At 42.0% G+C, this 16,273-nt stretch overlaps 1 pseudogene across 1 annotated transcript; it reads right to left on the bottom strand.

The window, feature by feature from the left end:
* Nucleotides 1-14,995: 14,995 nt before the first annotated feature.
* Nucleotides 14,996-15,607, bottom strand: LOC308527051 (large ribosomal subunit protein eL15-like; annotated as a pseudogene). The gene has a single exon. The product of its transcript is annotated as a large ribosomal subunit protein eL15-like (transcript).
* Between the last annotated feature and the right edge of the window lie 666 nt (nucleotides 15,608-16,273).

Raw genomic sequence — 16,273 nt, 5'->3', positions numbered from 1 at the left:
ATTCTCAAATGCCTGTGGAGTACACATTATGCCCATCTTAAAGATGGGGAGACTCAGAATTTTAATGATTTGCTTAACTCAATGCAGTTTGCAGTGATCCAACCAGGATTTAAATAAGAGTCTTCCAACCTTTTCTCATTCTAAAACTGCAGTGCAAACATTTTAGGGGAGATCTTTAAATTGTTTAGATCTCCAAATGTCATCTGTAACTATACTCTCTAAAATCAATACTAACTTTAAATAGCTACAATGTGAATCTCAGTTTAGGATAGTTTTAGATAAATCCAGAGCTATAAGCTTAAGAATTCTAGCTTCAAAACAGATAAAATGCTGAAATAATCCCCCCCAAATCAAAACCAAACAAAGAATTAAATTTATTAATACTACAAAATGAAACATGAATGTTTGCTGGGTAACTTTTGAGGAAACTCAGCTAGCAACCCATCTGTCTTCTGAGGACTCTGCAGACCGCCTGCTTTTTAGAGGGAGGAAAGAAAAGAAAGGTGTCCTGTGGAACTCACCCATACACAGGCCTCAGAGCCACTCATTCTAGTGCTGACACCCGGGGCCAAATCTCATCAATCAATTCCTAATTTGCTAAGCTACCATTTGGATCACTAGGTTAACTGCTGAGCTGAAGTTAATTAAAACTGTGACATCTGCAAAAAAAATGGGGTTATAAAAAATGAATAATGTCAATATCTGAAGGAGGTTTACCTTGTATTTACCAAAAAAAAAAAAAAATTACTAAAAACCTTACATTGTACATTTCCATTGACAAGAAATGATGGGACTGTAACTGGCAAGACAGACCTACCCTGCTGTGTGACCAGCATGAATTTATGGAGGCCATTGTGTTCTTTGCATAGGAGAGATAAATGACATAAGAAACATGGCGCTTATACTCAAGGAATTTACATTATAGTTAGGAAAACACAAACTGTACAAAGAATTAAAAGCAGAAAGAAAAAAAAAAACCCTCACATCATCATACAATTAAGAACTAGCTTGGGCGATAAGAGTGTATTTGCTCTAGAAAACCAGGGAAAGGAAATACCACATGGTGTTCCCTTATTTCAAGTCATTCATATTTATAAAATTATACTTACAAAATAATCTCTAAATTACACAGGACTGACCCTGACTGGGTAGCTCAGTTGGTTAGAGCATCGTCTTGATACCTACCCCAAGGTTTCGGGTTCGATCTCTGGTCAGAGCACATACAAGAAGCAACCAATGAGTGCATCAAAAGGGGAACAACAAATCGATGTTTCTCTTTCTCTCTCTCCCACTTCCTCTCTCTCTAAAATCAATCAATAAATTTTTTTTTAAAATAAAAATAAGTTACACAGGGCTGCTTCAAGCCACGTTAATGACAGTGTATTATAGGTTCATTTACTAGTAAGCTTAAGACTATAAGCACCCTAAGTTAAATTTGGCTTTCTGTGACCTTAAAAGTGTTAGAGCACTGGTTTCCAAATATAAAGTTATCACTGGTCTATAGGGATTAAAAAGTATATGGAACAACTAAATATCAAAAACATAAACAAGGAACCCTTGTGCACTGCTAGTGCGAATGTACTAGTACACTAGTGCAGCCACTATGAAAACAGTATAGAGGTTTTTTAAAAAATGAAAGGCAGAACTATCATAGGGTTCAGCAATTATACTTCTGAGTATTTACCTGAAGAAAACAAAAACACTAGCTCAAAAAAGAAATGTGCATCCCTGTATTCACTGCAACATTATTCACAAGAGCCAAGATAGGGAAACAGCCATGAAAAAGAACAAAATCTTGCCATGGACAGACCTGGAAGGTATTATGCTAAGTGAAATACCGTATGATTTCACTTATATGTGGAATCTAAAAAAATAAGTAAAACAAAACAGAAACAGACTCATACATTCAGAGAACAAATTGGTGGTTGTCAGAGGGATGAGGGGTGGGAGGACGGGCAAAATAGGTGAAGGGGTGAAAGAAGGAAACTACAAACTGTCAGTTATAAAATAAAGAAGTAATAACCTTGTTGCAGATGGTATTGAGATAAGGATGCATATGTTTATTGGCTAACAAATACAACTTTTTCTCTGTTGCAATAAGTCACTTGTAAAAAAAAAAATCTTCTATGAAAGGCCTACACAAACTCATTTCCCTAATTTCAATACCATAACGCAAAACAGATTACAAATAGCACTAATGTCCACTGAGTGCTATAAACTTTAGGGCGATCTGGTGATTGACATCTATTTAGCAATGAGGAAACAATCCATGATCATAATGATATTTGTCCGTCCATCCATGCATCCATCCATCATCCCCAACCATTCACCAACCCAACATCATCATTGGCCCTATCCACTAGGCATCAGGCTAGGTACTGACACTGCAATTACACAAAACAGGCACTGGCTTCCTATCTAATTATATGATGAAATCAAGAATGTGGAAGCATACACAGCAACTGAAAAAAAAGCGTTATTGAGGTGTAATTTACACAGCATAAAATTTACCCACTTTACGTGTATACATTAGTAATTTCCAGTAAATTTACAGTTATGCAACCATCACCACAATCCAATTTTAGAACATTTCATCAGCAGTCACTGTGTTTACTCACATTTTAACAAAATTGGCCCACAGTACGTGTCTCTTTTAAAAAATCCTGCCTCCCTTAATGTTCTGAAAACCCCAGGGGCTGTCATACACACCGCAGAGTGTGACCTGAGTTGTGCTGACTCTGCTTGGTGCAAGGAGAGAAATAGAGGGTCCCACCGTTTGGGGAAGTTTACAGGCAGAACTGCACTCTCAGAGCTGCCTCTTCCCTCAAGGAGGAAGGACCTACGGAAGCAGGGGTTCTCAATTTTAGGGGCACGATCAATGGACCAAGGACCTTTGTAACATCGTGATATCTAGTCACCACCACCCATCTGCTCAGATTTTTATTTCCTTGGTCTGAAATTCAGCCTGGGCATCAAGCTTTTGTTTTAGAGGTCATCAGCCAAGACTGAAAACACCTCTACTAAAAGTTTCAGGATTCAACCTAATACTTGTTTTGGTATTTGGAGATAACTTATGTGGCTTTTTGATCCTCAATTACGCTCATCTTTACATTATTGTGTCAACCAGTCCTCCTTGGCGCCAATTCAATGCCAACAGGAATCCCCAATTTGGGGTTCAGTGAAGAAGGAAACTTTATTCAGTGCAAAACAGCTCACTGTGATACAGCAAGGCTGTGTGTGAGGTGGCCCCCACGGCCAGGACCCTCTCTGGCTAGACCTCCTCTGCTCTGTTCCTGGCTGGTCAGCTATGCTCCACACCGGTCTGCTTTGCTCTTTGCTGGTCTGCTCCACTCTGGGCCAGTCTGCACTGGCCTGCTCTGCTCTGCTCCAGCCAGAAAACAGTCTTCCCTGTGAAGGGAAAGGGCATTCTCATAACCAGAGGGGAGCTGACTTACAGAGCCACAAGTCTCTGCCCTGGGTCCCCTACTACTCATGCAAATGAGGACTCCAAATCCTCAGTTTGATTGGCCCAAAAGGCATTGTGCTGATTGGTCAGAATGGGGCCGTTCTGATTGGTCAGTGAAGAGACAGATGGGGAAAGCCTCAGTCCTATTGGTTGGAAGAGGATTCCAGGAACTGCTTGATAAGGCCTGGCTCGGATGGCAGGAACACAGTGCAGGCAGGCAGTTCAGTGCAGGCTTTCCCCTGAAGTGCAGTTTGCATGAGAGGCTCCTGTGTATAAATGGCTGCGAGGCTCTGTTTTGTTTTTACTCGTTGTATGTATGTTTTTAAAATTTGGGCCCAGTCAGCCACTGGGAGCCTTTTTTAGTAGGTATTTTCTTCCTCAGGGTCCACGTTTCTAATCATGAAAAATAACACTAGTGAGAGAACAACTGTTGCCTTTGAATGGTGGAAGCTGAAGAATTTACATGCAGCTTTTCCCCTTTTTCCACTCAGGCAGTAACAGCATCAGTAGATCCACTCACTATTTTGTAATTTTCTCTTCACTTTCCTTAAAATGTGTCACCCCACCACACAGCATACTTTGTTCCTGTTTTTTTTTGCATAACATGCAGAATTCAGAATGGTTGAGTGAGGTATCTCTTCCTTCTGTCTGACAAGGGCTCCTCGTAGTTCTCCAGACACCCTAGGTTCTGCTGACCTGAGCAGATGAGAGTTTCCAAGCGGATTGACTGGCTCTAGAAGAGCGCCTACCAAATTTCAATGTGAATATGATCACCTGGGAATCTTGTTAAAATGCATTCTGATTCTCCAATTCTGGAATGAGGCTCAAGGTTCTGTATTTCTCCCAAGCTCCCAGGTGATGCCTGTGGGCCTCACCAGGTGATGCTGTGGTCCATGGGCCACACTCTGACTAGTCTCGCTATCTTTTCATTTCATGTTTTTCATAGGAAATATAGAATAAATGATTGAGAAGACTACTATGGTCATTATGGAAGACTTGTTTATGTGATGTCGAGAAGAAAGAACAGGCCTAGGCTTCTGAAATCAACTTGTTTTCTGAGTCTGTTTCCTTTGTAAAATAGAAAACAAAAGCCTCGCCAGTGTAGCTCAGTGGTTGAATGTCTGCCCACGAACCAGGAGGTCAAAGTTTGATTCCTGGTGGTATGATTCCTGGTCAGGGCACGTGTCAGGGTTGCAGGCTTGACCTGCAATAGGGGTGTGCAGAAGGCAGCCAGTCGTGATTCTCTCTCATCATTGATGTGTCTATCTCTCTCTCCCTCTCCCTTCCTCTCTCTGAAATCAATAAAAATATATTTTAAAAGATACTTTTTAAAAAGGAAAACAAAGAGGTTGTACTTGACTCCTGCAGTCCTTTCCAACATTAAATTTTGTTTCCAAATCTTTTTTAAAAAACATATATTTAAAATCATCTAGCATGCCTATAAGCATAACCAATGGACACAGACAGTAGGGGGGTGAGGGCATGTGCTGGGGGGGGGGGGGGGGGGGAGAAGCCGGTGGGGGGATGGGGAAGGAGACATAGGCAATACTTTCAACAATAAAGAATTTAAATTAAAAATAAATAAAATCATCCAGATTTTCTCATTTCAATAAATGGTACCATAACCTACAAGTTGTATAAGTAAAAAATCTGGGAGTCATTCTTGAGTCCTGGCTTTCCCTTACCCTTGACATACAATCCACATCAACTCCTGTTCTCCAAAATATTTCTTAAATCCCTCTCCACTGACACCAGTTTAATTCAGTCTCTAGCATTTCTCATCTAAACTCTACAAACACTTTCTAGTAAGGTCTCTCTCTTTGTTCTCCTTTGCCTCTTCCCAAATCATTCTCCACAGAGCAGCTAAGGTCATCTTAAAAGGTAAATAAAACGATGTCTCTCCCTCAAAATTCAATGGTTTTCTGTGGTACTTAGAACTACAGCTCCCTTCCTGACCACCACCTAAAAGGCCCCAAATGAACTCGACAGCCCCTGCACACCTCTCAATCCCATCCTGTATGACTGTTATTCCCTACTAGAGGCCCGATGTAGGAAATTCGTGCAAGAGTAGGCCTTCCTTCCCCGGCTGCTGGCACCGGCTTCCCTCTGGCACCCAGGACCCGGGCTTCCCTTGCAGTCCCAGCTTCAAAGGACGTCCAGTCTAAATTAGCATATTACACTTTTATTATTATAGATGGTCCAGACACACCATCCTTGTCTGCAAGTAGAGAAGACCATTCTGGTCCCCATGTTGAGAACTTTGCACATGCTGTTATGTCTCTTGAACAGAATGAGTCACTACAGTTTTGCTTTGTTTTCCTTTCAGCTCTTGTTATGTTTCCTTTATAGTTACCTTATGCCATTGCTTCCCTATTCACTATTATTTCTCTCACCAGACAAAAAGCTCCCTGAGGGCAGAACCAGGTTTATCTTGTCCATCACTACCTCCACAATGCCTGGCACATAGTAAATAAGAATCCAATATTCGTTGCTGCTGAATGCATCAAAAAACGTCCGGTGCCCTAACCAGTGTGGCGCAGTGGATAGAGCGTCGGCCTGTGGACTGAAGGGTCCCGGGTTTGATTCCGGTCAAGGGCATGTACCTTGGCGGCAGGCACATCCCCAGTAGGGGGCGTGCAGGAGGCAGCTGATTGATGTTTCTCTCTCATCGTTTCTGGCTCTCTATCCCTCTCCCTTCCTCTCTGTAAAAAATCAATAAAATATATTTTAAAAACAAAAAAAAACAAACAAACAACAACAACAAAAACGTCCGGACCAAAAGATATGTAATAGGCCTCTTGGTAAGATCCCCCTTTTCACTGATGGAGGCCCAAAGCAGGTAATTAATATATCAGTATCATGGTTATGTGAATGTCATGGTTACTGGCTGAGCACAGAATAAATGTATCTCCTGATGTCTTGAAGGCCTAGTCTTTTAAACTTCCGGTTTGCCTTCTTCCTCACCTTTCTAACTCATTTATGATCCTTCCTTTAAACATTTGTTTGCCTTCATCTGTGCTACCTTTTCAGTATTAAAGGTAATTATGTTCACTCACTACAGATACATTTTCCATGTCATCACTGCATAAAAAGTGACTTTGATACAGCTTTTCATTTCCTTTTTTGCATAATTAGCTCAATGTACCATTATTGATATTGTCTCTCCCCTCAACCCCCAAAAGACTGATAAGCTAAGAGAAAGAAACGGCAAACTGTTTCTACATACTCTGAAAACTATCTAGGATGGGTATTTTTCTTCTGTAAACAGCTTTTAATTTTTGAAACAACAGAGGGAGAGGTGCAGGGTAAAAAATATACACACCTTAGAGAAAGAAAAAAATAAATGGAGATTAACATAGCAAAGAAATAATAAAGTGGAAAAAGTGGGGGGTGGGGGGGAAAGAGGGTGGGAGAATGGCCTAAATGGTTTGGAGAGAACTAAAAGGGCTCCCAGGAGTGGGGCTGCTAACAGGACGATAGTCTAATCAAGACATGAAGGTGGGGGAAAGGTCAGACGTGTGTTCCATTTCTCCCCGTTTCGCCCATAATGACGAATGATAATTAGCCATGGCCTGTGATAAGAGTTTCTATCTAAAAAAAAAAAAAAAAAATGAACTGCCTGAGGAGTAAAAACTGACACCAATTCTTCCCTAAAGGGTGGGGGTAATGGAAATCTCCTGACAAAGACTCTCTTGATCTCTCTGCCCTATTTTAAGAGCCAGATTTTTAGGGCATAATTTTCAACAAGTTTTGGCTGAGGCTGAACACCGGCTCAAACATCATTGGGGACAGACACTTAAAGACGAAGCCAATTACTTTCTAAACATACAATGGCCTGAACACACCAGGGTCACACGATTGGCTAATAAACAAAATGAATACTAGAAACACTTCCTTGTTGGCAAAGCAGCGATGTATGATTTTCCATGAAATGCGTCGCATCAACCCCCCAAGTGGTGGGTAGCCAGGCTACCCGGGAGGCTAAGGTAGCCGGCCAGTCCCTACTCTGAGGGGCACTGCCTACCTGGGACGCTGTCTCGATCCTGGCCTCCTTTCTCCTGGGCCCAACCTCCGGTTATCTGGGAGCGAGGGAAGACCCAGAGGAGAGGCGCAGGGGGTGGGATCGGTGGACAGACACCCCCTCCGGAGCCTTCCCACTCCCCACCTCCAGGTGCGCGATTGGGAACGCCGCGGCTCAGGACGCACCCCCGCAGCGGGCGCGGGATCCGGGCAGGAAGGACCCAGCGCATGGCACCGACTGCATCCCGACCCGCAACTCCGCGCCCTCCCGCCCCGCTCACCTCCGCGCCCTCCGCGCCGAGGCCAGCCTGCGGGTCTCCCGCAGCGGCGCTGACTCGCCGGGGGCCGGGCTCGGGGCCTAGGGACTGCGCCTCGGACCGGCGGCTGCAAAGTGGCTGCGCGGCGGTCGCGCTCCCGGCTCCCCGCCTCTCCCGGTGGATCGCGTGGGGCCGGAGAGGAGGCGGAGGGAGGGGGCGGCGGAGGCCGGCCCGGCCGTGACGCACCGCCAGGGGCTGCGCTCGGAGACGGTGCGGAGCGCGATCGGCCCCTGGAGCGCGGACTGGAGGGCCGGCGGGCGGGGGGGAGAGCGGTGCGGCTCGGGGAGGCGACGCAGAGTCCGGAGGGGTCACGGGAGGGCGTGGGGGAGAGTCCGGGAGGAGGGCGAGCGCCGAGTGGGGCGAGCAGTGCCCAAACGGCTCCCGTTTTGAGCTCCTCCCCACTCCACCCCACGACCTGGGAGCGACTGAGCATCTATCCCTGGCCGTGGCCCCTGCGGGGCTCCCCCCGGTCCCTTGTGAAAGGCTCTAGAATAGATAAATGCAGCCCACTCTCTGCTCCACCGCGTTGGCGCTTTGGGTCGCCTCTCCACTCCAGACTGCTTTTCAGTGCGCCCCTGCCCCCAAACTCCCGCTTCCCCGCTCAGTTCCCGTCCAGTCTCCGAGAACCCGCGCTTTCTCTCCCGTTCGCGTTTTCCCCCACCGCTAACCATCTTTTGTCTGTGCAGTGTTTTGGGAACAAAATATTCAGAAATGCCCTTTCGTGAAACGCATTTTAAAACTCCCCCACAGCCAGCGGACAGGAGATCAGTCTGTTGACTTTGACCCTCACTCTGCCTGGTGCCACTGGCACGGTGGTGTTTGGGGAAAGAGGGTTCATTAAGCCCGGAGTTAGGAGACCCGGGTTCCTGGTAAAGCCCCTTCAACTCCCCGGGCCACCGTGGCCTTGAGTGTTCAGGGGATCGAGGAGCTAGCTGTAAGGGCACCTTTAGTTCTGGGATTCTGGAAATGTCTCCCTGCAGATTACCCAGTAGTCAGGGACCCTTTATCTTTAGGTGTTAGTAGAAGGTGTCAGTAGAAGAAATAAGAAATTAGAGTGTTCTCGGATATATGATCAATTTGCTGAAAATCCCCAAATTTAGGGATTTTTAAAAATACATTAGTAAACTTCCATTTAAGCAAATTAAGCTTAAAAATTATCCCTCTCTGTGGTTTATTAACCAGGGTGAAAGCCAAGGAGGGGTCTTGGATCGATCACGGGACACTGCACTTTCCCCTCTGAGGCCCATAAACAGATGAACCTTTGCAAACGCTGCTTTGGAAATACATACTTTGTTTGACCTGACATATGGGGCTTCCCCACTGCCAAAGAGTATTAAGGTTTAAGGTTTAGGCATTTAAGGTTTAAAGTTTAGGCATAAGCTAAGCTTTCAGTGATGTGTCAGTGTATGGGGCAATGACAACTGGTAAAATTCTTTTTCCATTTTGGTAACTGGAAACCTTTAAATTTTATATCAATTTTCTATTTCACTTCAATATTACTCTTAAATAATGAAATTAGCGTGTGTGTTTTTTCTAGCACTTCTGGAGGACATTCATGAATCTTAGCAGTTAATGGAAGTATGTAGCTTTAAAAACGACAACAGCATTTTAAATATTTCACAAACAGTTATTACAAAATATACCATTTTTAACTCTCCTAGAATCACAAATTATTGTATACAACAGGTAAGTAAACCACATATTTTAAATATTTTTAAAAAGCTGTCTTAACGTGGACTCTGCCTATCAAAAATAAAATCAAGTAATATGTGAAATTACTGATCCTAAAAGAGAAGCAAGGAGTCAACAATTTGCAATTTCCAGAAGGAATATCTGGTTTTCATGCTTAAATTATTAAAATAAGAAAATATCCTTGGTGGAAAAACTCATGTAGTGAAATGTGTTCTAAAAATTGTTGGTATTGGTGCAAAGCATGATGCCTTTCAGCTCATCCCACTATACTTTTTACTACTGCTTTTCAGGTGGAGTTTCTAAGTATAAAAATGATTTACCAAGATTTTTTTCCAGGTCATGACCTGCTCTCTGAGAACTCTCTTCAGTTCCCTGAAGTAGTAATTGATTCCACTGAAGGGCAGCAATAATTTATTAAATGGACCTCTAGTGGCTTAGAGGTATTAACACAAGTTCCTCTCTGGAATAATTCTACAACTGAGTAACTTGAGAGTGGTAGTTTCCAGTGCTAGATGGTCCTCCAGTAATTCATCCACTAGACAATATTGATTGAGCTCCTGCTAAATGCCCTGGCTGGGGCACTAGGCGCAATGGTGAAGACTCAGTTATACTTCCCTGTCTTGATGGAATTTATGGTTTGGTTGGGAAGATAAATTAGTAAACAAATACAAATCAGATGTACACAAATTTGAGTACACAAGTAAAATAAGTGTAAATCATGGTGAAAATAGACTGAGATAAATAATAATAGAGATCATTTTAGAGATTTTTAGAGATCCACAATGCATATTAATAGACTAGAGACCCGGTGCATGAAATTCGTGTACTGGGGTGTGGGGGGGGCGGGTCCCTCAGCCCAGCCTGCACCCTCTCCAATTTGGGCCCCCTCGGGGGATGTCCGACTGCCAGTTTAGGCCCGATCAGGAGTCAGACATCCTCTCACAATCCGGGACTGCTGGCTCCCCCAACTGCCCTCCCCTGCCAGCCTGGTCACCCCTAACTGCTCTGATTTCATGGTTTAAATGTTTTATATGTGAACAATCACCAAATTAATATATCTAGGCCAGGCATCCTGCCTGAGCCCAGACTCACATGCGAACCTCAACTCCCACTTGTCATCTCTAATGTAACATTCCCAAACTGAACTCCTGATATTTCCTCCTTCCTAATCTGAGCTAAACAAAATTTCTCCCTTCTCAATGAATGGCAATGTCAATTGCTCCCTTTGGTTAGGCCTAAAACCTTGGCATAATCTTTGAGAATAGCTACAGTAAAGACATTTACGTAACTTATTCCCAGTAAAGTCCCCAACTTGTTTTGAGCACTGAAACTTTGTGAGCAATACTTGTTAATAAAATAGACTCTTTTTTTTTTGGTAAAACACTGCTTTTTTGAAACCAAAGAATTGAATAAACATAAAATCCTGTTAAAATTACCTTATATTTGTTTGTCAATCTATATTCAGATATCTTAATAGATTTATAAATATAGATATAATCTCTTTGAAGTAGATTTTGTTTGAAGACAAACATGATATGATCAGATTTACATGTTAATAGACTAACTGTGGCTGCAGTGTTTAAAATAGACTGAAGGGAGACAAGGGTGGAAGATGGCTATTGTAATGATCCTGGGAAGAGGTGATGGTGGTATTGACAAGGATGTTAGGATGGAGTTGGAAGAAATGTAGGATCCTTGATGCATCCTAAAGGTAGAACCAATAGAACTTAATGATGGATTGGATGTGGGTCTGAAGAAAGAAGAAAGGCAAAGATTATGCCAAGGTTTTAGGCCTAACCAAAGGGAGCAATTGGGAAAGAAGAAATAAAATGAATAATGATTAAAAAGGGGAAAGGAAATTGTCATTATTCATAGATGAAATGACTTTATATAGGAAACCCAATTCCACACATAAAGTATGGGATTTAATAACAGAGTTTAGCAAGATTGCCTGATGAAACATATATATATATATATGCTAACATGTTAAGTGTCTGACCGTATGACTGGTCGCTATGATGTGCACTGACCACCAGGGGGCAGATGAACAATGCAGGAGCTGCAGTGACTTGGCAGCAGCAATTCTCGGGTGACACCCCGAAACCAGAGAGGAGGGAGCTTGATTCCTTGTGGGGCCGCACAATTCCACCTTTGGCCATGGGTTATGTTATTGCTGGGCACTGTAAGCCCCAAATATGGTTTATTGCACAGTTGTGTTTGTGTTCCACATACTGTACAACAGCAACTTTGAAGAGTGCCCTCTCACACTCTGGGACCCCTCAGGGGATGTTGGAGAGCCATTTTCGGCCTAATCCCCATAGGCCAGGCCGAGGGACCCCACCTGCCAGAGGGATTCCACTCACTCTGCAGAAACCAGGGAGGGACCATGAGAGGTTGGCTCCAGGGTGTGTTGGCTCATCTCACCCAATCCCACCCTGCTGGCCACCTTATAATTAATTCCCTTTCAATGTGCATGAATTCATGCACCGGGTCACTAGTGAATATATAAAAGTCAATTTATCTACACAACAGCAATAAGCAGTTAAATAATGCAATTAGGAAAGATACCAAGATAACATAGCAACCCAAAGTACCAAGTAACTACTTGATATACCCAATAGAAGCTATGCAAACTGCTTATGGAGAAAAATAAAAATCATATGGTAAAAGTATTAAAGGATATCCAAATGAACATAAAGATCTCCCATAATCTTGAAGAAGACTCAGTATTGTGAAAATGCAATTCTTTCCAAATATATGTATAAGTTCAGTGTGATTCCAAAGGGTGCCCCAACAGGATTTTTTATGCAAATAGACACATTAATTCTAAAATTGACATGAAAGAGCCAGAGGTCAAGAACAGTCAGGAATTTCCAAAGAAGAACAACAATATAAGATGATTTGCCCTTCCAGATATCAAGGTTGTGAACATTGGAAAGCTCAAGGTTAGACAAACAGACCAAGGGAATAGAATAGAGATCCTCAAAAGTGACCCATGCATAGAGAGAAGCTTGTTTATGACAGAGCAGTGGGAAGGAAGAGCTATTGTTATTTTAATTTATGAAAAATCATTTTTATGAAAAAAATTGTACTTTACCCACAAAAATCAATACAGGGAAAATGAAAGACTGTGAGAGGAAAGCTGGAAAACATAGGAAAAAATATCTTTAAAGAAGAAAACAGGCAAAATGTTTGTAAGTTTCAAGATAGATCTGTTAAGATACACATGCAAGGATATGAACTGAAAGAGGAAAAGATTTATCCATTTGATACTAAAATTAAATCTCCTCAAAATTAAAAGAAACCATAGAGCAGTGGTTCTCAACCTTCCTAATGCCGTGACCCTTTAATACAGCTCCTCATGTTGTGGTGACCCCCAACCATAAAATTATTTTCGTTGCTACTTCATCACTGTAATTTTGCTACTGTTATGAATCATAATGTAAATATCTGATATGCAGGATGTATTTTCATTGTTACAAATTGAACATAATTAAAGCATAGTGATTAATCACAAAAACAATATGTAATTATCTATGTGTTTTCCGATGGTCTTTGGCGACCCCTGTGAAAGGGTCGTTCGATCCCCAAAGGGGTCGCGACCCACAGGTTGAGAACCGCTGCCATAGAGGGACTAAAAATTACTAGTCCTTTTGTAAAAAGGTATTTTCTTTATGTGTAAGCAAATGATTAGTATCCAAAAATAAAAGCTATACAAATTAAAAAGAGTAGAAAGCCAGCTATAATGAGGAAGGGCACTTAGGAGCCTTTGACACTAAGATTTTACTTCTTAAGCTGGATGTCTGCTAGTGTGCATTTCATTATTATTATTATGAATATTATATATTTTAAAACATATCTTATAATGTAATAAAAATCTATTTAAAATGACTTAAGGCCCAGCCAGTGTGGCTCAGTGGTTGAGCGTCGACCTATGAACCAGAAGGTCATGGTTCAATTCCTGGTCGGGGCACATGCCTGGGTTTCGGGGCTCATTCCCCACTGTAGGGGATGCAGGAGGCGGCCAGCTGATGACTCTCTCTCATCACTGACGTTTCAGTCTCTCTCTTCTCTCCCTTCCTCCCTATGGCTGGGGAAGAGGTCATCGTCAGAGTGAATGGACTACATTGGGAAAGGCTGAATACCAGAATGAGGAACCACTGAAGGAGGAACAGTTCAGGCGGGAAAAAAACAGTGAATGTTCAGAGCCACGGCACATAAAACGGGAACCATAAATAATTCAGTTGGCATTTCTCATCTTATGACCAACTTTTTAAATCCTTGTTTTTCCTGTTTGACTTTTGCTACCCTGGATTTCTAGCTGTACTGGTACTTAAGAGGGATAATGATTCTATAATATCCCTCAATTATTTTGTACTCGTAACATTCCAACTTATGCTCTAATTTTTTACTAGAAAGATATTTTGATTCAATAATAAGCACTTATAAATATGATGGCATTTTGACTGAGAATAGTGTTAAAAATGTGTTAAAATAGTGACTTATGTGCTTGTGTCCCTGTGTTCCAGATATTTCTACAGCTTACAATTAGGATCATATTGACTTTTAATATAATTGCAATTTTTGTTTATCTTATTATTTACATCAATTTATCTTATTTTTAAAATTACATCAATTTTTCCAATTTTTAAAATTTTATTATAATAGACAACTTTTTCAAGTTAATTATTATCTGAGTTGATAATTTCGTTCAAATAATTATGGAATTCTTTAAATTGAAAATTTCCCTTTTAAAGTCCCAAAGTTATTAAAAAATTATTCTTGATAGTAATCTCTCAAGGCCTTAAGGTTTAAACAGATTAAATGCTATTTAATTTTATGTTTTCTTCATGACTCAGTGTCATTAGTAATGTAAATTACTTTGTTATAATTACAAAAATTTTAGATGCAAGTAGCTATTAGTTATTTGCTTCTTTACATAAGGGGACTACTCTTACTGGTAAGTGTAATTTTTTAAGATTTTTTTTTTCTTTTGTCTCTACTCTCAACATGAGCTTTAACTTTCTGATGCTGTTAATATGCTAGCACCTAGTAGTAAAACTCTTCTAAGTTGTTGCATCAAAAGTGTTATAAACTGATAAACTAATCAAAAGTTTCATATAATCTTGTCAAAAGTATCAGTAAGTAGGTTTTGAATAAAGTTCTCACTAAGAATAGTATCTGAATTTTTTTTTCCTTTTGTGTTTTTTTTTTAAATATATATTTTTATGGATTTTTTGCAGAGTGGAAGGGAGAGGGATAGAGAGTTAGAAACATCGATGAGAGAGAAACACCGATCAGCTGCCTTCTGCACACTCCCCACTGGGGATGTGCCTGCAACCCAGGTACATGCCCTTGACCAGAATCGAACCTGGGACCCTTGAGTCCGCAGGCCCACGCTCTATCCGCTGAGGCAAACCGGTCAGGGCTGAATTTTTTTTTTTTTTTTTGACTGCCCGAAATTGTTTATTAGGTAAGGATTTTACAAACATTACTTATACTAGCGGTAACGGTGGAGCTGGAGGGTATTGCGCCTTCTCCAGGCTGCACAGCGGGAACCACCAATAGTGCGGTGGAACTTGCGGCCCTTCCCAGGGCCACGGCTCTTGCGGCCCGCAGATGTCAGCCCTGGCATCTCCCTGTGCTTGTGGACTGGTTTGGTGATCCACTGGGTTTCAGGATTTCTTCTGATAGCTTTATGGAATGGACCAATGAGAATAACCTCAAAGAATTTGTACGTGGAATCTTCACCGACCCAGTAAGAATTCAGGACTCTCAGAGCCCCACAGTGGCGTCCAGCCCGCTCCTCGGCAACAGACTGAAGACTTGGAGCAAACTTCAGCTGGTTAACTCTGATGGACAGGCTTGCCGTAGGTGGCACCCTTAGGAACAGGGCGCTTGCGGCCACCACGGCGCACACGAATCCGATATATGACATAACCTTGCTTGGCCTTGTAGCCCAGCTGCGCGCTTTGTCGGGCCGGGTGGGGCGGGGGGCCCAGTGGAGCGCGGAGAGCTGGCGGTACTGCCAGCAGCGCACCCGGAGAAGGAAGCACATTACATCCAACTGCTTCTTCCTCCCTAGCTCCTGGATGGGCCTGCAAGCGCCCATCTTGGTTTACCCGATGGCTGAGGCCAGACGGCAGTATCTGAATTTTAAGCAAAGGGATATATATATATATATATATATATATATATATATATATATTCCTTTTAAATCACAACAGCTTTTAAATTCTTGCTTATAATTTTCTTACTAAGTTTCCAGTTATGTTTTACATAGTTAAAATTTCTAAGAAATTTTGCTAAACAATGAATATGGATTGTTTTATAATTAGGGAAAAGCACTGAATGTGAATCAAAGTGCTGAGTTATCTCAGTGATGTAATATTATGGTCCATCTTTGCAGGCAGAAATACTATGGGCACACATTTCTATGAGGAAACCAAAGTAGAGACTGCAAGCCAAATTTCAAGTAATTCTGGCCAAAGACATAAACAGCCAAATTGTTTCAGAAATGGATTCTTAGAAGCAATCTGCATCGACTGTATTTGGGTACAAAAAGGCTCATTTAAAAGTGATCAAGCAGTAAGTAGTGAATCTAATTGTTGTAGGTATCTTTTTAGAACTGGAGTACCTTTGTAATTACTGAACAGCCCTTCCTCTAGTGTGGGCTTTGGTTAAAGCTGGTGTGTTGAAGAAATTTTTTAAAAATACATATGAGTGTCATGGTATAGTGGTCAGAGTCAGTGGATACTGGGCGATTTCCATTAATGTG

Source organism: Myotis nattereri (assembly GCF_964212035.1).
Source record: "Myotis nattereri genome assembly, chromosome: 11".
Lineage (NCBI taxonomy): Eukaryota > Metazoa > Chordata > Mammalia > Chiroptera > Vespertilionidae > Myotis > Myotis nattereri.
Note: the sequence above shows the minus strand (reverse complement) of the source record. Positions and strands in the feature narration are given on the sequence as shown.